Below are 21472 nucleotides of genomic sequence, written 5' to 3'. Positions count from 1 at the left end.
ACCATTCCCAGCGTGGCTTCTTAATGCAGAAACTTAGATCTTTAATTTTAAATTATTCTTCTTTTCTGATATGATCATTTAAAGTTATAAAGTCCTCCCTAAGCATTGCTTTAGCAGCATTCCACACATTTTGATGTTTTGTTTTTATTTCCATTCAGTTCAAAACATCTTCAAATGTTTCTTTTGGTTTCTTCTTTAACCAATGGGTTATTTAGGACTGTGTAATTTCATTTCCAAACATCTAGAAAATTTCTAGGTTTCTTTTTATCATAAGTTTCTACTTTAGTTCCATTGTGTCAGAGAACATATTCTATATAATTTTAGTCTTTTAAAAGTTGAGACTTGTTTTATAGACCAGCAAAAGATCTTGGTGAATGTTCCACGTACACTTGAAAAGAGTATGTATGGCTGGATGCAGTAGCTCGCACCTGTAATCCCAGCACTTTGGGAGGCTGAGGCGGGCAAATCACGAGGTCAGGAGTTCGAGACCAGTCTGGCCAACATGGTGAAACCCTGTCTCTACTAAAAATACAAAAAATTAGCTGGGTGTGGTGGCGGGCGCCCGTAATTCCAGCTACTCAGGAGGCTGAGGCAGGAGAATCACTTGAACCCGGGAGGCAGAGGTTGCAGTGAGCCAAGATCATGCCACTGCACTCCAGCCCCGGCGACAGTGTGACACTCAGTCTCAAAAAGAAGAGTATGTATTCTGCAGCTCATAATTGTAGTGTTTTAAACATCAGTTAAGTCAAGTTGGTTGATACTATTATTCAAATCTTCTATAGCCTTCATTTTTATCTATTGGCTCTAACAATTAGTGAAAAAGGGCTGTTGAAATCAACAGCCATCATTGTGGATTTTGTCCAATTCTCCTTTCAGTTTTATTTCTTTTGGCCTCACATGCCTTGAAGCTTTAGAACTGGTGCATACACATTTCAGATTGTTTTGTCTTCTTGATGAATTGACTCATTTTCATTATGAAATGTCCCTCTTTATCCCTGGTAACACACCTCTTCCTGAAGTCTACTCTTCTGATATTAATATTGCCATTTCAGTTTTTATGAATAGCATTTCCATCTTTTTACTGTTACCTTCTCTACATCTTTATGTTTAAAGTGTGTCTGTTATCGACGGCATAGAATTGAATCCTCTTTAATCCACCCCAATCACCTCTGCCTTTTCATTGAAGTGTTCAGTTCTTTAAAAAATAGCCAGGCATGGTGGTGGGTGCCTGCAATCCCAGCTGCTCAGGAGGCTGAGGCACGAGAATCACGTGAACCTGGGAGGTGGAGATTGCAGCGGACCAAGGTTGGCCATGAGGTGGGATTTGTGGAGGGTCGGATTCACTGGGCATCCTGTGTCCAAAGAAGACCTCAAGTGCACTGAAAAAACTTGTATGAAATGTTATCTGATTTTTAAATATTTAACTTGTTTGGGGTTTTTTTAAAGATTTTTTAAAAAATTCTATCGCTTTTGGAGTACTAGTGGTTTTTAGTTACATGGACGAATTCTATAGTGCTTCAGACCAAAGTCCTGAAAGACTCAGGCAGGGAGTGAACCGGCACTCGGCGACCCACATCTCTGCGCACAGGAAGGGGTCAGGCAGGAAGTGAACCGGGAGTCGGGGACCCATGTCTCTGCGCGCGGGGAGGGGTGAGTTGGAGCGGCGTTTATCAATGTGTGTGAGCGTCACCTGGGGAACCTGTTAAACCGCAGGCTCCGTTCCGAAGGGCTGAGGTGAGGCTCAAAATGCGGCAGGTGAAGCACCAGTTTATGCTGACGCTGCGGCTGACGGGCGACACTTTGAGGAATTTGAGGCAGTGAGCAGGGGCTGTGGACGGCAGTTGCATATATGCGGAGTCAGCTCTAAACCCGGTCAATGGGTTGAAGAGAGTTTGATTTACACAAACTCAGCTTACCCGTAACATTTAATCCTGGAAGCCAGCCGCACCTGTTGGTGCTGACAGTGATACCTGAGGGATTCCGGCTCCAGCATCCCAAAAACCTCAGCCATGACCCTAGGAGGGTTTCCTGCAGAGGGGCAGGGAGCAAAACCTGAGCTGTTCCTACTCGTTCAGGAGCTGGGACCCAAATGCCTGCAGAATTGGAATACACTTCTGTTAAAAAAAAAAAAAAAAAAAAATCCGGCGAGAAAAAAAATCCCTCAAAAACTCTATTACCTTCTGTCATAAACTTTTTACTAGAATATAATCCTGTGTGTCTTGACCACAGACTAAATCTAAAGTTTTATGTTGCAGGCTCTGCTGGGGGGAGCATAGCTTCTTCTCACTTCTGTCGAGTATTTGCGTTTTGCAGGGAGGGGTCTGTGTACCAGCTCCTGTGTGCAGTGCACATGCAGGCTGTCTGCACAGGTGTGACCTCTGTGCAGGGAAATGACACATCCCTACACTATCCACACACACTAGGACTGCAGACCCTGTGTTCCACACACGTGGACACGCTTGAGTAGATATTAGCCTGATGTCGGCACCAACCAAATGGATTGGGTTTTTCCGAGCATGTTTGGGAAATTAACAGTCACGTTCTCACTTCAGCTTCCTGAATTGTGTTTAAAATAGTCCGTGTCTTCTCCATAGGACTTCAGATATTAGTGAGTTCTGGATTGGGGATTTAACTCATAAACTCATGCAAGATGATGATAATAAATGCTCCCGTTTATGGAGCTCCTACTGTATGCCAGGCATGTTCTTTAGAAATTTGTTTAATCATCCCTAAAATCCTGCAAACTATGGGCATTATTATTCCTGCATTATAGGAAGAGAAAATGAAGCCAGGAGTAGTGGCAGGAATAGAGTGGTCCTGGGTTTCATGTGTTCTGTGGAGTATGAAGGAGGAACTATAGGGTTCCTCTGATCTTTTTGGGTTGTGGGCAGAAGGTATCTGGAAGTCACTACCAGGAAGGCTGGCTGGTGGCGAGGACTCCGCACCATCCAGTCCATTGTGAGGCAGAGTGGACTATGCTGTGTGCCCCCAGCTCACACACAGCTGTGAGCAGAGGCACTGGGTGCTTTCTGAGCCCCCGTGGCTTTCCCTTAAGCTCCTATGCTGAGCTCTGTATTATTCCCAGTGCCTCCCTTCTGCTGTGGACAATGTTCCATCAGAGGGTTTTTATTATTATTATTATTATTATTATTAAAGACAGGGTCTCGCTCTGTCACCCAGGCTGGAGTGCAGTGACATGATTATGGCTCACTGCTCCTTGAACTCCTGGGCTCAAGTGATCCTCCCACCTTAGTCTCCCGAGTAGCTGGGACCACAGGTGCACACCACCATGCCTGGCTAATGTTATAAAATTTTTTGTAGAGAGGTCTTACTATGTTGCCCAGGCTGGTCTTGAACTTTTGGGCTCAAATGATCCTCCTACCTCAGCCTCTCAAATTGCTGGGATTACAGGTGTCAGCCACTGGGCCCAGCCTATCAGAGGGTTTTAAAGAGAAGACAGAAGCTGGGTCTCTGATCTGCGGCAGAGGGTATTAGTCAGAGACGTGGAAACAGTAGGATACACAGAGACGTACATAAAAGGGGATTTAATTATGGGAATTGGATTATGTGATTATGGAAGCCAAGAAGCCCCATGATATGCTCTATGCAAGCTGGAGAATCACAGAAGCCAGGGCCGGGCGTGGTGGCTCCCACCTGTAGTCCCAACACTTCCAGAGGCCAAGGCAGGAGGATCATTTGAGCCTAGGAATTCAAGACCAGCCTGAGCAACATAGTGAGTCCCCATCTCTAAAAAAAATTTAAAAACTTAGCCAAGCATGGTGATGCACACCTGTAGTCCCAGCTACTCAGGAGGCTGAGGCGGGTGAATCACTTGAGTCCAGGAGTTCAAGGCTGTAGTGGGCCATGATCTTGCACTCCAGCCTTGGCAACAGAGCAAGACCCTGTCTCAAAAAAGAAGAAAGGAAGGGAGGGAGAGAGGGAAGGAGAGAGAAAGAAGGAAAGAGAAAGAAAAAAGGAGAGAGAGAAAAAAGAAAGCAAGCTAGTATATAATTCAGTCCCAGTTGGAAGGTCCGAAAACAAGGGAGTCCATGGTGTCAGTCCCAGAGTTCGAAGGCCCAGAACCAAGAGCTCCAGTGTCAGAGGGCAGGAGAAGACAGATGTCCCAGTTCAAGAGAATTTGTCCTTCCTCCAACTGTTTGTTCTATCAGGGGCCCTGGACAGATGGGATGGTGCCCAGCCACGTTGTGGAGGGCAGATCTTAACTCAGTCTACTGATTCAAATGCTGAGCTCCTCCACAAACATCCTCACAGATGTTTTACCAGCTATCTGGACATCCCTTAGCCCAATCAGGTGGACACATACAATTAACCATCACATGGAGTACGCCGCTGCTGTGCCCAGAGCTTCCTGGAGACCCAAGGAGGGGACATCTGTGCCACCTCCAACTCTGCCTGAACGAGCAGCCCCTCCTTGTCCTTCCAGGCCAGAGGCTGCCCCTCTGCAGCGGGGCCCATGTGGCCCTAGAAAGGGCCCAGTGAGGGGCAGCGGGAGAGGAAGGGTTAACCGAGTAGTGGGTTCTGTTGCCCGCAGGTGTTCACGTTCCCTCCGCCTCTCCAGGCTGGCTTCCACGGCGACTTCATTAGCAGCAGGCTGCTAATTAAATGTCATATTTATGATCAGAAAATAAAATCACTGGACCTTTTAGAAATAGGATTTTATGAGTTTTGGCTCCGGCAGCTGAATCAGCAGTCAAGGGCCTGTCTGTTTGGAACTACAGCTTTAAGGCGGAGATAAAAAAAACAAATAGTGCCAGGGAGGAGGTGGGATCCTGAGTGCTTGGACAGGCCTAGGCCTGAACTGGTTTGGGGGCCTCGGAAGGACAGACCTGGCTCCACTAGAGAAGCAGCACTAGGAAAGAAGGCTCCTGGCCGGGCGCGGTGGCTCACGCCTGTAATCCCAGCACTTGGGGAGGCCGAGGTGGGTTGATCACCTGAGGTTGGGAGTTCGAGACCAGCCTGGCCAACATGGTGAAACCCCATCTCTACTAAAAATACAAAAATTAGCTGAGCATGGTGGTGCACGCCTGTAATCTCAGCTACTCAGGAGGCTGAGGTGGGAGAAATTGCTTGAACCCAAGAGGCAGAGGTTGCAGTGAGCCGAGATTGTACCACTGCACTCTAGCCTGGACAACACAGTACGATTCCATCTAAAAAAAAGAAAAAGGAAAGAGGGCTGCCTCCGAGCCCGCTTGTTGAGGCTCAGGAGTCCAGGCTGGGGCTCAAACCCCAAAGCCCCTAAGTCCACATCAGGTCAGCCCCGTCTCCAGGGTCACCAGGCTCCTCTGGGGTGACTTATTGGCAGAACCACCTGTTTTGTATTTTATGTTTCTTGTCATACTAGAAAAATCACTCCTCACCGACAAGCTCAGGCTCCCACCTCCCTGGGCGTGTGCACCGGAAGCTCTCAGATGCCACTTCCTTTATGTGTGTGACTTAGTTACTGCCGCCTCCTCCAAGGAGTCCCTCTTCTCTGTGGCCTCAGGTGACCCCCTCTTTTCTGTGCTGCTCATGGGGGGACTCAGCTCCTTCTGCCCCATGGCGCTGGTGATCCTTGCTGTGCTCCCTGTAGCAGCCCAGTAGGAATCTTTTCACCCTCTCACGGGGAAATGGGAATCAAGCCTGAATTCCACCAGCCATGTTTTGGTCTCTCTGATGGGGTGTGTTTCAGAATCCAAAGTTGGAAGGGACTTTTACCTCCAGGGGGTCTGGCCCCACCTTTGAAGGTGTTGACATCTTTTCCCCCTGAAATTGCCAGCCCCATATTGAATCAGCTTCCTTCTGACTCTTTTTGGTGGGTTTCAGTCTCCCGATATCATTATCACTGTCTCTCCCGCCTAAGCCGGGAAGGATGAGGTCAACGTCTCCTTGGCTCCTATACAAGTGAACACCAGTTTCTCAGCCCTTGCTTCCTGGCCCTGTGCAACAGCACTCAAATCTACTATCGTAGCCGGCTTCCTCCCTATTTCCCAGCCTATACCAATCAAAAGAATACTTGCTGTTCCCCTTCTTTTCTTCCAAAAACTTGAGGTGTAATTAGTGAGCTGCAAGGACCTTCCCAACCTTCCCAGAAAGTGCTAGCACTGGAAAGATCAGAGTGGAGGTGTGAGGAGATCAGGGTCAGTCCCTGCTGCTCCCCTAATTCTCCATGGTGGCCCTGGGCTGGGGGCACCGTGTTTTCCTCCCCCAGACAGTCCTACTCCAGGGCGTTTACTCAAAAGAAATGACAACACGTCCACATGAAGATCTGTACAGGAAGGTCCCAGGCAAATGAAACAACCCACATGTCCAGCGAAAGATACACAAGTCAGGAAAATGTGAGACACGCATCGATGGGATACTGCCCAGTAACAAACAGGAACGCATGACTGACACCAGCCTCACATGCTGCATGAAAGGAGCCAGACCCTAAAGAAGATGGATGCCCTAGCTCAAGAGGGCAAATTCTTCCTTCCTCTGACTTTCTGTTCTATCAGGGGGTCCTCGGCAGATTGGATGGCGCCCGTCCACATTGAGGAGGACGGGTCTTCTTGACTCCATCCACTGATTCAAATGCTGAGAAACAACCTCAACAACACACCCAGAAATGTTTTACCAGCTATCTGGGCATCCCTTAGCCCAGTCAAATTGACACAGAAAATTAACCATTGCACGGTGTACACAGCTGCGGTGCCCAGAGCTTCCTGGAGACCCAAGGAGGGGACGTCTGAGTAGAACAACACATTATTCTACTCTCCTAAGGTTCAAGCAAAGGCAAAGCTGATGGAAATCACAGGAGCGGTTGCCTTTGGGGGCCACAGGGGGATGGAAAGGGCCATGGAGAACTTCTTAGTGGGGGGGCACCATGCTCTGTATCACGACTGAGGTCTTGGTTGCGTGGGCATCTTCCTATCTCATCCAACTGTGTACTGAAGGTCCGTGCTGCCCACTGATTACACCTCAGTTTTTTGGAAGAAAAGAAGGGAAACAGCGAGTATTCTTGCGATCTTTATAGGCTGGGAAGTAGGGAGGAAGCCGGCTATGATAGTAGATTTGGGTGCTGTTGCACACAGGGCCAGGAAGCAATGGCAGAGAAACTGGTGTTCACTTGTATAGGAGCAGAGGGGACGTTGACAGCTTTGGGGAAGGAATTGATCACCTGCATCCACATGTCGCTGGGGTGGGCGGTGTTCATGCATTGCCTCCATTCATTCCCACAACTCTGATTGCCCCCCATTCCCTGGTGAAGACACGATGTTCCAGCCCATCTGCCCTCTAGGCATCTACACCACAGGGCCTCCCAGGGGAATGAGGTGGTCAGAGCTCTGCAGGCGGCCTGCCATGCAAAGACGCAAAGAGAAGACGCAGGTTGTCAGACAGGGTTAGGGTTCAAGGTGGATCCTGGGTAGGGGCAGCAGATGGGGGAGTCCAAAGTACTTTGGGCTCCACACCCACTAATAAACTTCAAAGAGACAGAGGAGAAAAGGGTATGTATCATGGGGTGCACGCTCATAGAAGAGTGTTCCCCGGAACGTCCGAGGCCCCGCACTTCCTGCTGGCCAGTCTTCCTCCTCTGTGGAATTCAAAGGCAGAGAAGGCCAGAGAGGTCCCCTAGGTGAGGTCTGGCGTGGCCCGGGGCCCAGTGGGGAGAGCAGAGCAGAGGTGCGAACAGTGACTGACGACCCCGGGTTCCCGCCGTGTCCCCCCCTGCCCCGCTGCCCTCCTGGCCCTGATGACAGATGCACCCTGTTCCCTGCAGTTCCTGCCTGCCCTGCACAGCGTGGGTCCCTTTCTGCTCTCCCAGCCTCCCCACTCCCATGAGTGGAAAGTCGCCCACAGATTCTGCTCAGAACAAAAAAAAAAGAGGGAAGTAAGGCAGCCCACCCCCAGTCCCCACTTCTGCCCCTGCTAAAAATAGAGGCGGCATCTGAGTGGGGCATCGGTGTGGGCTTCCGGGGGAGGTGGCTGCTCTCCTGCAGCCTTGGTGTTTTCTGGGGAATCAACAGGAGGAGAGAGAATTTGAGAGGAACACGAGGGACCCCCAGGACCCAGCTGGCTCACAACCGTGTGAGTACGTTTCCCACCTGGCCGGTCCCGTGACTGAGGCCCGCGGGTGCAGTGCTGGTGAAGCCCTGTCTCTGGGGGGCTGCCGTGGGACCCCCTCTCCCCAGCACCTGGCCCCCTTGTCCTGTCCATGCCCGTGTGTTTTCATGGCTTCACGCACACCTCTTTGCATCTCCTAATTTCCTAAACCAGATGTGGAGTCCCAGCAGCAGGTGCTGGGGCGACTGTCTCATGCCATGGCTTAGATTGCACAGAGCTCCATGGATCCAGCCCGCAGACGCTCTCCATATGTGCCTGGTGACCCACATGGGCCAGGATGCTCCCATTGTCATGTGGCGCTGGGTCTTATTTTCTTCTGACTGGGACGGTGCCAGGGGCTGGGGAGTGGGGCCCAGTGCACAGAGTGTGCCTCAAGGCCTGAGATGCCCGTGGCCCCCAGCCGGGTGGAGAGGAAGTGTGTACAGGGTCTGTTTCCAAAACGTGGGGCCTTGCAGCCGGGCCCTCGCTGGGTCTGGGAAGGGTTCGTGTTCCCCACCCCTCAACCCCGCAAGCACCTTCCAGACAGTTCCTCTGGGATCTCTTGAGATTGCAAATGCTAAGAAATGAGGCTGTGGTTCGCTGGTGTCCAGCAGGGCACCCAAGGCCCAGCCCCTGGCCACAATCACCGGAGGACAAACCAGGTGACTGTGGGGCAAGGAGCTTCCCAAAGAGACAGTAGGACTGGGGACCCCAAAGGGGAAGTTCCCCTCCCTCCGGGATCCCTGAAAGGGATCCGAGTAGATTCCTCAATTCCTGGTGAAACACTTTGGGAATTTCTTAAGTCCTGCGGGCCTGAAGACCCTCGGCAGCCCCTTGGTAACTTTTGCTTGCGAGAGACTACAGCCTTTTTGGGGCTTCGCTGACTTAAGTGGTTTGAAAGCATAAGCTGGTCCTCAGAGGCCTCCTTTAAAATGCGAAACAGAATGATAGGCTCTTGGTGTCTATAGTTCACATACTGCGTAACGTCCGTCTAACAGCCCTGAGTGCAGAGATTTCGGGGTGACCCCCAGCCATCACTGCCTGGCGGGTGGAGCCCCTCCTGCAACACGCTCCTGTCACCTTAAATCCTGGCTTCCTAAGCGGGCTCCTTCATAGCTCCCTGCACACAGGGAAGAAGAGACAGATGATCAGGGAGCAGCCAGTTACCCCCTCTCCGCTGCTAAGGAAACACATTCCTAACAACCTCACGTCCATACTGATCGACCGTTTCTGGGTGCAGTTTTGACGGGTGCCTTATTTCATTATTGGTGATTGTATCATTTGGCACAAACGTAAGAAAGACTTCCCTGTTTGCATCTCATTTGTCATCTCGCACTTACACGGCGGGAGGGTACAGATGATCTCTGAGCCTGCAGAATCCCAGGGTCTTCTCACTGTTGCTGGGGAGCGTATTTCTATCACCACTGCGGTGGGGGAGGCAGAAACCATTGGAAAAACGTGGTCTCATGTTTGCTGGTCTTGGATTGTAGTAGAGAAAGTGCAAAGAAATAGCCACCCCAGGCTCCAAGCCCGACAAATTTATCTAAAGACGTTTTTACACAATAGAGGCATTAACAGAGAGGGTGGGGGCACACCATGGGAGTCTGCCCCCTTAGAAGAAGAAAAATGGGTGCATTTCGAGATGTGTTTGGCTCCTCTTACCTTGCACGGATAGGCGGAAAGTGTCAGTCTGAGTATTTTTAAGTTTCAAGATCACTGATGGGTCGGAAACAGGTGAGCCAGCCTCCGGGAAATTACTCAAGTTCTTGAGCAAGTTGCCTGCAGTCCCAGGAGCTCTCAGGAGAAGGGGCGTGACCAGAGATGGTTGCAGCACCCCCACCCCCTGGCCGGACCGCCCTCTCACTTTCTCACCCGGCACCCGGTGCCCACGCCACCCCCACCATCTTCTCCCTCCGAGTTGCCGTTCTTCATTTCTCTTTCCTTTTCTCAGCTCTGCACCTGTGGGTACAATGTAAAACCCTGAGTTCTTGTTCCCTTTTCTGTCACAAGGCCCCTGTCCCGCCGTCCGCTCTTCTCCCACTCACCTCACGCTCTTTCTCCACCTCTGCTTCTATCTTATCTTTTCCTTGACCCAGCATCCTGTAAGTGTAGATCACAATGTCAGGAGATCGAGACCATCCTGGCCAACAAGGTGAAACCCCCTCTCTACTAAAAATACAAAAATTAGCGCATGGTGGCAGGTGCCTGTAGTCCCAGCTACTCAGGAGGCTGAGGCAGGAGAATCGCTTGAGCCCAGAAGGCAGAGGTTTTAGTGAGCCAAGATCACGCCACTGCACTCCAGCCTGGCGACAGAGTGAGACTCCGTCTTAAAAAAAAAGGCGGGGGGGGGGGGTGCCGGGCACGGTGGCTCACGCCTGTAATCCCACCACTTTGGGAGGCCGAGGCGAGCAGATCACGAGATCAGGAGATCGAGACCATCCTGGCTAACACGGTGAAACCCCGTCTCTACTAAAAATACAAAAAAATTAGCCAGGCATGGTGGCGTGCGCCTGTAATCCCAGCTACTCGGGAGGCTGAGGCGAGAGAATGGCTTGAACCCAGGAGGCAGAGGTTGCGGTGAGCCAAGATGGCGCCACTGCTCTCCAATCTAGCGACAAAGCGAGACTCCATCTCAAAAAAAAAAAAAAAAAAAAAGGCATTCCTGCAATTCCCACGTGGACTGTTGCCTCCCATGACAAGCACATGGCCTCCCCATAGGGCTCCTCAAGTCCCAGCTTCCCCACAACCTGTGTCATCCCTTGGTGTCCCCTCCCCAAGACTAGGAAGTCTCAGGTCTTCACCAGAGATGATCATAGCTTCCTGCCCAGGCTGTTTGGGGCTTGGAGTCACTGAGGGTTTGGGGCCTAGCCCCTGCTCACCTCGGCTCAAAACATTGTAGCTGTTTTTATTTTAGTTTAGTTTATTTTTGAGACAGGGTCTTGCTCTGTCGCCCAGGCTAGAGTGTAATGGTGTGATCATAGCTCACTGCAGCCTCAAACTCCTGGGTCAAGCAATCCTCCCACCTCAGTCTCCTGAGTAGCTGAGACTACAGACATGCCCCACCACGCCTGCCTAATCTTTTTATTTTTTGCCTAGATGGGGTCTTGCTATGTTGCCCAGACTGGTCTCAGACTCCTGGGCTCAAGTAATCCTCCTGCCTCAGCCCCCCAAAGTGCTGGGACTACAGGCATGAGCTACTGCACCCAGCCTCTTTCTATTTATTTATTGAAGTAAGATTCATATAACATAAAAGTCACCATTTTAAAATCAATAATCTGGTGGCATCTAGTACATTCACAATGCTATGTAACAATCACCTCTATCCAGCCCCAAGACACTTTCATCACCCCAAAACGAAACCTCATCCCCATTAATACTCACCCCCTCCTCCATCCCTGCCTCCCCCCAGTTCCTGGTACCCACCAACCTGCCTTTTGTCTCTATGGATTTGCCTATTCCGGGCATTTCATCTAAACGGCATCTTATGATGTGCGGCCTTTTGTGTCTGGCTTCTTTCACTGAGCATAGTGTTGGCAAGGCTCATCTGTGCCATAGCAAGCAGCAATGCTTCTTCATGCCTTTGTATGGATGAATAATATTCCATTCTGTGGATAAGATGTCTTTTTCTTCTTTTGACAGTTTTACTCTGTCACCCAGACTGGAGTGCAGTGGTGCAATCTCAGCTCACTACAACCTCCGCCTCCCGGGTTCAAGTGATTCTCCTGCCTCAGCCTCCCAAGTAACTGGGATTACAGGGACCTGCCACCACGCCCAGCTAATTTTTGCGGGGTTTTTTGTTGATCTGTTTGTTTGTTTGAGACGGAGTTTTTGCTCTTATCGCCCAGGCTGGAGTGCAGTGGCGCCATCTCGGCTCACTGCAACCTCTGCCTCCCGGGTTCAAGCAATTCTCCTGCTTCAGCCTCCCGAGTAACTGGGATTACAGGGGTCCACCACCATGCCCAGCTAATTTTTGTGATTGTTTGTTTGTTTGTTTGAGACAGAGCTTTGCTCTTGTTGCCCAGGCTGGAGTACAGTGGCGCCATCTCGGCTCACTGCAATCTCCGCCTCCCAGGTTCAAGCAATTCTCCTGCCTCAGCCTCTGGAGTAACTGGGATTACGGGCACATGCCACCATGACCGGCTAATTTTTGTATTTTTAATAGAGACGGGGTTTCACCGTGTTGGTCAAGCTGGTCTCGAACTCCTGACGTCAAGTGATACGCCCACCTCCACCTCCCAAAGTTCTGGGATTACAGGCGTGAGCCAATGCACCTGGCCTGATGTCTTTATTTTAAATGTCACTGGCATGAAGGGTTCAGGGCTTCAGGGACTGTGAAGGGAGTGGGGCAGAGAGAAAAGGGCCAGCAACTTGCTCAACACCAAATGCAGTGAACAAAGCAGACTCCAAGTATCTCAGCCCCTCTCCCTCGTCATCCCACAGAGCAGCTCTGTCTTATTGGTGAAGGCGGCGCTCCAAGCCAGCCCTTCCAGGAGGCTGGTTAGAGGAACAGAGCAGCTTCAACCAGGCTTCCCGAGCTGCAGCTTGGCTCTGCTCCTGAGTACATTATAACAATTAATTACAGCCAATCCTGGGTCATCTGGAGTAATGGGGGACCCGAATAACACAGAACTAATTGAAACGTGGGCTGCAGGGGTGGTGGGAACAGAGAGGGCCCCCTTCCATGAGAGAGCTGTTTATTTTGTAGTTAATTATAAGTAAAGAGACCCTTTCTGAATCCCTGCTCTCTCTCCGTCTTTCTCCCTCTCAGATGCCCCACATTTAATTGGATGCACAAACCTATTTTGCTCCCAACATAGTGGTACTCAATTAATGCATTTCAACGCACGGGCTCCCCTGGCATCTTGTTGGCAGAATTCTCCGAGATGGAAAATGCGACTGGTTTGAATTCCGTTTCTGTGCCCGCCTAACCTCAGATGGAGACACTCATTGTTATAATAATTGTGATAATAAGAGGGCCGGATGTAGGTTTCATGCTTTACTCTTCTAGAAATGCCTCCTGTAAATGGTGATGTTACCATAAGACACACAGCAGAGGCCAGGCGTGGTGGCTCACGCCTGTAGTCCCAGCACTTTGGGAGGCTGAGGCAGGTGGGTCACTTGAGGTCAGGAGTTCAAGACCAGCTTAGCCAACATGGTGAAACCCTGTCTCTACTAAAAATACAAAAATTAGCCAGGTGTGGTGGTGTGCATCTGTAATCCCAGCTACTCGGGAGGCTGAGGCAGGAGAATCGCTTGAACCCAGGAGGCAGAGGTTGTAGTGAGCCGAGATGGCGCCACTGCACTCCAGCCTGGGTGAACTCCATCTCAACAAAAAAACAAAAACAAAAACAAAAAAAAGACATATAGTAGAAAGTGGAATCAGACAAATCAGGAATCTGGAACCTGCCCCACTGGGTCGTTAGTTCCTGGGGATTGAGAGGTGGTGACGTTACTCTGGAGGTTTCTTGAGAACCCTTTCCTGAATGGCAAATGTGCTTAAATATTGAGATGCTTTATTTTATTTTATTTTATTTTTATTGTATTGTATTGAGACAAGCTCTTGCTCTGTCACCCAGGCTGGAGTGCAGTGGCACAATCATGGCTCACTGCAGCTGTAACCTCCTGGGCTCAAGCGATCCTCCCACCTCAGCCTCCTCAAGTAGCTGGGACTACAGGTGTACACCACCACGCCCGGCTTGTTTTTGTATTTTTGGTAGAGACGGGGTCTCCCTATGTTGCTCAGGCTGGTCTCAAACTCCTGGCCTCAAGCTATCCACCCGCCTTGGCCTCCCAAAGTGCTGGGATTATAGGTATCAGCCACTGTGCCTGGCCTGAGACGTTTATTTTCCTGTCTAGTTAAGACTAAAAATCTCTATTGTGTCCTGAAGTTTTCCATCTCTAGCATCTTAATTATTCATTTTCCTTCCCGGAAGCCCAGCCACAGCCTAGAGTAATCCTGGTGAGGTTACAGATAGCCCAAGCGTGACCGTCCAGAACACGGGATGGGGGCTTCCCAGCTCTCCTGCACCACGGCAGTCTCCCCTTAGAGGCTGTCAGCGTCCACCTGCGCGTCTGTCGTGTGGGTTTGGTTACTGAGACATTCTGTTGTCCTGCTCTGAGGTTGACTGAGTGCCCACTGTGTGCAGACACCTACCTCACAGAGACATCATGCCCTGGTTGTCTGGGAATATGTCCTCTGAAGGTCAACTGGTAAAGAAGTTCCCATACACCCCTCATTCCCTTACACAATGAGAGAGTAACGAGTATAATCCAAAAAATGATGGCTGATATGGGGTTATCAATATCCCACAAACATAACTGAACTCCAGAAACACCCGAGTGGACAGAACGGACTTTCTCGTTTTTGAGACAGGATCTCGCTCTGTCACCCAGGCTGAAATCTAGTGATGCAGTCATGGCTCACTGCAGCCTCCACCTCCTGGGCCCAAGTGATCCTCCCACCTCAGCCTCCTGAGTAGCTGAAACCACAGGTACACACCACCATGCCTGCCTACTTTTTTAATATTTTTGTAGAGACAAGGTCTCACTACGTTGCCCAGGCTGGTCTCAAACTCCCAGTCTCAAGTGATCCTCCTGCCTTAGCCTCCCAAGTAGCTAGAACTACAGGCACATGCCACCACACCCAGCTAATTTTTTTATATTTTTGTAGAGATGGGGTCTCACTATGTTGCCCAAGCTGGTCTCAAAGTCCTGGGCTCAAGCAATCCTCCCGCCTCAGCCTCCCAGAGTGCTGGGATTACAAGCGTGAGCCATGGTGCCCAGCAGAATAGACTGGCTTTGATAGTGAAGAAGGCCCTTCAGATTCTGGAAATTGCCCAGGGTGGGAGCAGGTGGCAGATAATGTTTGTTGTTTCCATAACACTGATGTTTGGGGACACTGGCAAATGAAGAGCTCTCCTGGTGAGACATAGGGCCAGCTGGCCTGTCTGCATTTCACCGGGTAAAGACAGTTTGCGCCCTGCAGGTCAGAAATCAGAGGGCCATCTATTCTAGGCTTCTAATCCATGAATGATTGAGAGTACAAGATGGATTGGTGCGTACCTCCAAACTGCAGGCACAGCGGAACCATTTAGGTGGGAACAGCAGGCACCGGAAAGCAGTCACAGTGAAAGCTCTCCCCACACATGCGGAGGTAGAGGTCTGATCGGCTGAAGGGAAGAAGCTATAATGAGTGAAAGAAAGCCAGCGTTTAGCCACTGGACATCAATCACTTGATAAATATGAAACGCTGATTTATGGAAGACACTTGCTAAGCCAGGGTATACAAGGAAATATGAATTGTGTCCCTGCCCAGAGGAACGTGGAAGACACAGAAAAATGCCAACACCACCAGCTGGGTGAGTTTCCAATCAGAAGCCCAGACAGAAGGTTTGAGGGTAAATCTTTGAAGTTTTTCTCTAAATTCTGCTTGGAATGGAGGTAATTACACAGGAAGGGTAGGTAGTGACTTCTTGTTTCTATCCTGAGTTTGCTGCTAGCTTCTGACAGGGGTGGGCTGAGTAGCTAAGTAGCACTGCCCACTGTACGTGCCACAGTAGCCGTACCACAAGATGTTAGTGCTACTCGTGGCCAGGAACAGTGGCTCATGCCTAGAATCCCAGCACTTTAGGAGGCCGAGGCCAGTGGATCACTTGTGGCCAGGAGTTCAAGACCAGCCTGGCCATCATAGCGAAACCCCATCTCTACTAAAAATACAAATAAATAAATAAGCAGGCACAGTGACACGTGCCTGTCATCCCAGCTACTCCGGAGGCTGAAGCAGGAGGATCACTTGAGCTCAGGAGGCGGAGGTTGCAGTGAGCCAAGATAGTGCCACCGCACTCCAGCCTGGGCAACAAAAGCAGACTCCATCTCAAAAAAAAAAAAAAAAAAAAAGATGTTAGTGCTACTCATCCAATAAAAGGGGGCTCAGAGAGGGTAAGCAACATGCCCAAGGCCATGCAGCAGCAAATGGCACAACTGAAGTTTAAACTCAGGACTCTCTGACTGCAGGACCACATCCTTCCCACTAGAACACAGAGGGGAACTGCCGTTTTTATCTCGTTATGCAAAGATTTTTTTTTTTTTTTGGTTTGACTTTCTTTTTGTTTGATTAGAATTCCTGCAATCCTTTCCCCTACACCCCCTGCCCTTTTTGGAGGGAACGATGTCACTTCACACCAACAAGTACAACGTACAATATTTCAATCTCCTGAGTGCAGGAGTTATGGCTTCCTTATTTGTGGGTTCCCGGCCCGTGGAACCCTGGCCACCCAGCTCTCTAAATCTACAACACAAGGCATCCTCAGAGACTCTTATTTTAACAAAGTCACTCAAGCCTAGCCCTCAAAAACCACCCAACTTCTTTTTCTTCTGCTGCCTGGAAGTCTGCCCACTGAGCCTGATAGATGAGAAAATGCAGTTTTGACCTCAAGCCTTGAACACCTTGGGTTAAAATAAGGAAGTCCAAGACCTAAATAAAACCCAGATCTGGCAGGGCATGGTGGCTCATGCCTGCAATCCCAGCATCTGGGGAAGCGGAGGCTTGAGACCAGGAGTTCAACACCAACCTGGACAATGTAGTAAGACCCCCATCTTTCAAATACAAAAATTTAAAAAGTAGCTGGGTGTGGTGGTGTACATCTGCAGTCCCAGCTCCTTGGGAGGCTTGAGGTGGGAGGATCACTTGGGCCCAGGAAGTCAAGGCTGCAGTGAGCTCTGATTGCACCCCTGCACTCCAGCCTGGGTGGCAGAGTAAGACCCTGTCACACACACACACACACAAATTTAAAGTGTCTTTTTTTTTTTTTTTTTTGAAAAGGAGTTTCACTCTTGTTGCGCAAGCTGGAGTACAATAGTACAATCTTGGCTCACTGCAACCTCCACCTCCCAGGTTCAAGCAATTCTTCTGCCTCAGCCTCCCTAGTAGCTGGGATTACAGGCACCCGCCACCACACCCAGCTAATATTTTGTATTTTTAGTAGAAACGGGGTTTCATCATGTTAGCCAGGCTGGTTGTGAACTCCTGACCTCAGGTGATCCACTCGCCTCGGCCTCCCAAAGTGCTGGGATTACAGGCATGAGCCACCGCGCCTGGCCGAAAAAAAAAGCTGCTTCCTGAACCTTGGGTTGACCAGACCTGAAGGCCTTTCTAGAAAGAAGAGCTGGGAGCCCTGTGAAGCTCCAGGGAAAGACACACAGACCCCTCCTTGGGCTCTTCTGCTGTGGTTGAGGCGACTTGCCCTGACTGCACCTCTTGGTGGATCCTGGGACGAGAATGGGAGGATTAGAAAGCTAGAGGCAGAAGCCTCCACCACCACATCCCTGTCACCATGGAAGAAAACCTGAAATCTGCATTTAAAAAAAAATACTGACCTTCTAGCTGATGGAAAAATTTGACAAAGTTACTTTCAAACACCTGGGAATGCGTTTCGAAGCATGGCCGCATTTATCCACTTGCAGGGTGTTTCATAAAATAGATGGCTCCACAACTAGAAATGCATTTTAAATTGATCACTGCATCGATTCTAAGTGTATTTCCAGTGTGTCTTATAAATGCAGAAGGCAGCGACGGGTGCCTGGTGTGTGTCCCGCTGCCTGCTGACTCCTCAAAGGAAGCTTGTGATGCGGTCGGGGCCAGCTCTGGGCCCTGGAGATAACTTCATTTGAGCTGCAGGTAGTGACCCGAGTGATCACGCAGCATTCGCTTGGTAAATCACTCTGCTGTAGCTCTAATTTGCATTCTCTGAGCTAATGCTTGACTTTAAAATACAGGCCAGACTGGGCTGGGATCCAGGTTTCCTTCTTCTCTTCAATCTCCTTCTCACTGCTTCTCAGCCCCGGTCTTTCTTGCCACTTCTTTCTTCTTCCAGTGAGTCTGGGGGCCCTTTTGACCATCTTTCCTCTGAATTTCTCTTTCACTGCCTCTTTTTCTCAGCTCTGAACCTCCCGTATTTGTCATGTGTGGCATATTCTTACCATTTTTCATTCCCTGAATCTTCTCATAGTCAAAGTTTCTTCCATTTTTTTGCCTTCTGCATCTAGGAATGCTTTTTGAATCTAATGAGTGAGTCAGTGAGTGAGTGAGCAAATGAATGAATGAGTAAATGAATTAATGAATGAGCAGATGAGTGGATGAGTGAGTGAATGAATGAGTGGATGAGTGATTGAGTGAATGAATGAGTGAGTGTGTGGATTAGTGAGTAAGTGATTGAGTGAATAAATGAATGAGTGAGTGAATGTGTGAGTGAGTGAGTGAGAGAATGAATGAGTGAATCCAGGAGTAAGTGAGTGAATGAGTGAGGGATGAGTGAGTGAGTGAATGGATAAGTGAATGCATGAGTGAGTGCATGAGTGAGTGAATCAGTGAATGGATGAGTGAATGAATGAGTGAATGGATGAGTGAATGCATGAGTGAGTGAATGGATAAATGAGTGGATGAGTGAGTGGATGTGTGAGTGAGTGAATGAGTGAATGGCTGAGTGAGTGGATGAGTGAGTGAATGAATGAATGAATGAGTGAATGAATGAGTGAGTGAATGTATGAATGAGTGTATGAGTGAGTGGATGTGTGAGTGAGTGAATGAGTGAATGGCTGAGTGCGTGGATGAGTGAGTGAATGAGTTAATGGATGAGTGAGTGAATGAGTGAATGCATGAGTGAGTCAGTGGATAAGTGAGTAGATGCATGAGTGAGTGGATGAGTGAGTGAATGACTGAGTGAATGGATGAGTGAGTGAATGAGTGAGTCAGTGAGTGAATGGATGAATGAGTGAGTGAATAAGTGAGTGAATGCATGAGTGAGTCAGTGAGTGAGTAGATGCGTGAGTGAGTGGACGAGTGAGTGGATGAGTGAGTGGATGAGTGAGTGAATGGATGAGCGAATGAATGAGTCAGTGAGTGAATGGATGAATGAGTGAGTGAATGGATGTGTGAGTGAATGAATGAGTGGATGAGCAAATGAGTTAGTGAGTGAATGAGTGGATGAGTGAGTAAATGAGTGAATGAGTGAGTGAACGTGCGAGCAAGTGGATGTGTGAGTGGATGAATGAGTGGGTGAATGAGTGAGTGCAGGGGAGAGTGAGTGAGTGGATGAGGGAGTAAATGAATGAGTGGGTGAGTGGATGAGTGAGTGAGTAAATGAATGAGTGAATGAGTGAACAAGTGAGTGGGAGTGAATGCGCGAGTGAGTGAATGTGCAAGTGAGTGAGTGAGTGGGGCTCCCCTCCCCGCAGTCTCTCTGGAATATCCTCATTACCACACTTTGTGGACTTTCCTGGGGTTGACATCCAAAGGCATCCGGCCCAGCCTGGGCTAACCCTGTCGCAGGCTCCTTGGGGGTTCTAGTGCCAGCCGAGTGAGATGAGAAGAAGATAATGAGGAAGATTTAAGGTCTGACTGTGGCTCCCACAGAGTCTTCCACCTCTGGTTCTTGGCCGCTCTCTGAGTGGGACTCATTTGATGATACTGGTGACCTTTTCTACAAAACTCAAGGGCCCAACTCTTTCACTGAGAAGATTCTCGGGGCCGCTGGGCCCACCCCACACATTCACATGCCAGCCCTGAGGGCTCCCAGGGGCAGGATTTTGCTTGCTAATGCCCAAGTCTCTGGCAGTGCCTGTCCCGTGTCTGATTTTGCACCTTCCAAACTGTCTCTCAACTTCCCCAAACCAAAGGGTAACACAATTTCCTCCCACCTCTCCTCCTCCCGAATTTAATGTATGCACAAAAACACAGTCTCTGTATCCCACCATGCCGTTGCTTTCATGTCAAGTCTCCAGGCTGAATGCTAAAGGAGACTTATTTATTCAGTCACTCTACAAAGGAGGGCCAGGTGCTGTGCTGGAAAGGCACCGATGGGTACACATGAGGCTTCCTCCAAGGAATTCACAACAGGTGTAGGAACCAGCAATGGCAAAAGAGGGTAAGAAGCACAAACTGGGCCCAACAGGCTGCCTCATGCCTGAAATCCCAGCACTTTGGGAGGCCAAGGCAGGAGGATCCCTTGAAGCCAAGAGTTCAAGACCAGCCTGGGCAACACAGTGAGACCCCCAACTCTTAAAAAACAAAGTTATCCAGGGGTGGTGGTGTGCCCCTGTAATACCAGTGCTCTGGGAGGCTGTGATGGGAGGGTCACTTGAGCCCAGGAGTTGGAGGCTGCAGTGAGCTGTGATCATGCCACTGCACTCCAGCCTGGATGACAGAGCAAGACCCCATCTGTAAAAAAATAAAAATAAAAATTTAAAAAAGAAGTGGTACAAAATTTTGTTCTGTGCCCACTGCACAGGTGGCATGAAGGGAGGGTCCTCACTCTGCTGGAGCAGTCAGACGAAACTGCAGAGTGGCCGTCCTGGGCCCATCACAGCACTTAAGCTCACGGCGTTCTTCTTGGTGGACTGATACTGAATGTAATTCTGTGACAATGGAATGTTTTTTATCATAAAACGTCAGAGCACTCAATTCAGTAAATATTTATTAAAAATCCACTCCATACCAGATAGCGTGGCCCAAACAAATCACGACACTGACATGGAGAACTCAAAGAGGGACAATGGGCTCCCCAAGTTGCTTCCAACCCAGACAATAAAATGACAGCCAGGACACTGAAGAACACAGCAATGAAACAAATTCCATCCAGTGCACAGGTGAAGCCAAGAGCCCATCTTTGAAAGCACAGCGAGGTCTTGAATTGGAATCAGCTGGTGGTCGCAACTGCTTATCAGTCTCCTGTGGGGAAGGCGGATTTGCTGACCAGGCTTCAGAGGCAACAGCAGGAGAGAAGAGTATTTCGTTATCAAGGCCAGGGTTTCCCCCTAGCCAGTCCTGTAGCAAGTCTGACTTGACAGGAGTCCAAGAGGGTGACCTCACTCTGGGATTTGGGTCTGGCTGAGTGGTCCTGTCATGGCTCCTGGTCGCCATCAGAGCTGTCAATCAGCCCTGTGCACAGACCTGAAATCCAGATGGGGCCAATGCTCATAAAAAGTGGATGTGATTAATTGATGTGCTTTTCAGAACAATTTAAATCTGTCACTCCTAATTGGGCTTCTATCAAAAGCTTTTCTGCAGTGGCATTAGTAAAAAGGAGACCCAGGAAGCAGTGTCCTTTGGGATTACTAGGGGTGCGTGCCCTTCCACACTTCATCGTCTTGATACAAATCTGAAGCCACTGCAGAATAAGTGTGGATATATTCCGGGGGGCTGGGGAATGATATGTGGTGGTGCCCTTGGTCTCTGGGTTCAGGGCACACCAGCCCCTCCTAACTTCCTACTGATGCCCTCGCCTTTCCTAAAAAGGAATTAAGATGAGACATTTTTATCTTCAGGAGCCATTGGCCCTTTGCCTGAGTCAGGTAAAAATGATGTTGCCCCTTGGGGAGCTTCAGGTATGAATATTAG

At 49.6% G+C, this 21472-nt stretch overlaps 1 protein-coding gene across 2 annotated transcripts in view; it reads left to right on the top strand.

Moving 5' to 3' along the window:
* Positions 1–21472, top strand: part of CARD11 (caspase recruitment domain family member 11) — a 137985-nt gene that overhangs the window by 56197 nt on the left and 60316 nt on the right. The window contains exon 2 of one of the 2 annotated variants that reach the window (XM_012496262.2): positions 8004–8064. The exons of the other annotated variant lie outside the window; for it this stretch is intronic. The gene's annotated coding sequence lies outside the window, so the exon portion shown is untranslated. The remainder of the gene's footprint in view (positions 1–8003; positions 8065–21472) is intronic. 2 annotated transcript variants of the gene reach the window in all.

This window comes from Nomascus leucogenys, chromosome 17, assembly GCF_006542625.1.
Source record: "Nomascus leucogenys isolate Asia chromosome 17, Asia_NLE_v1, whole genome shotgun sequence".
In the NCBI taxonomy this organism is placed as follows: Eukaryota; Metazoa; Chordata; class Mammalia; order Primates; family Hylobatidae; genus Nomascus; species Nomascus leucogenys.
Note: the sequence above shows the minus strand (reverse complement) of the source record. Positions and strands in the feature narration are given on the sequence as shown.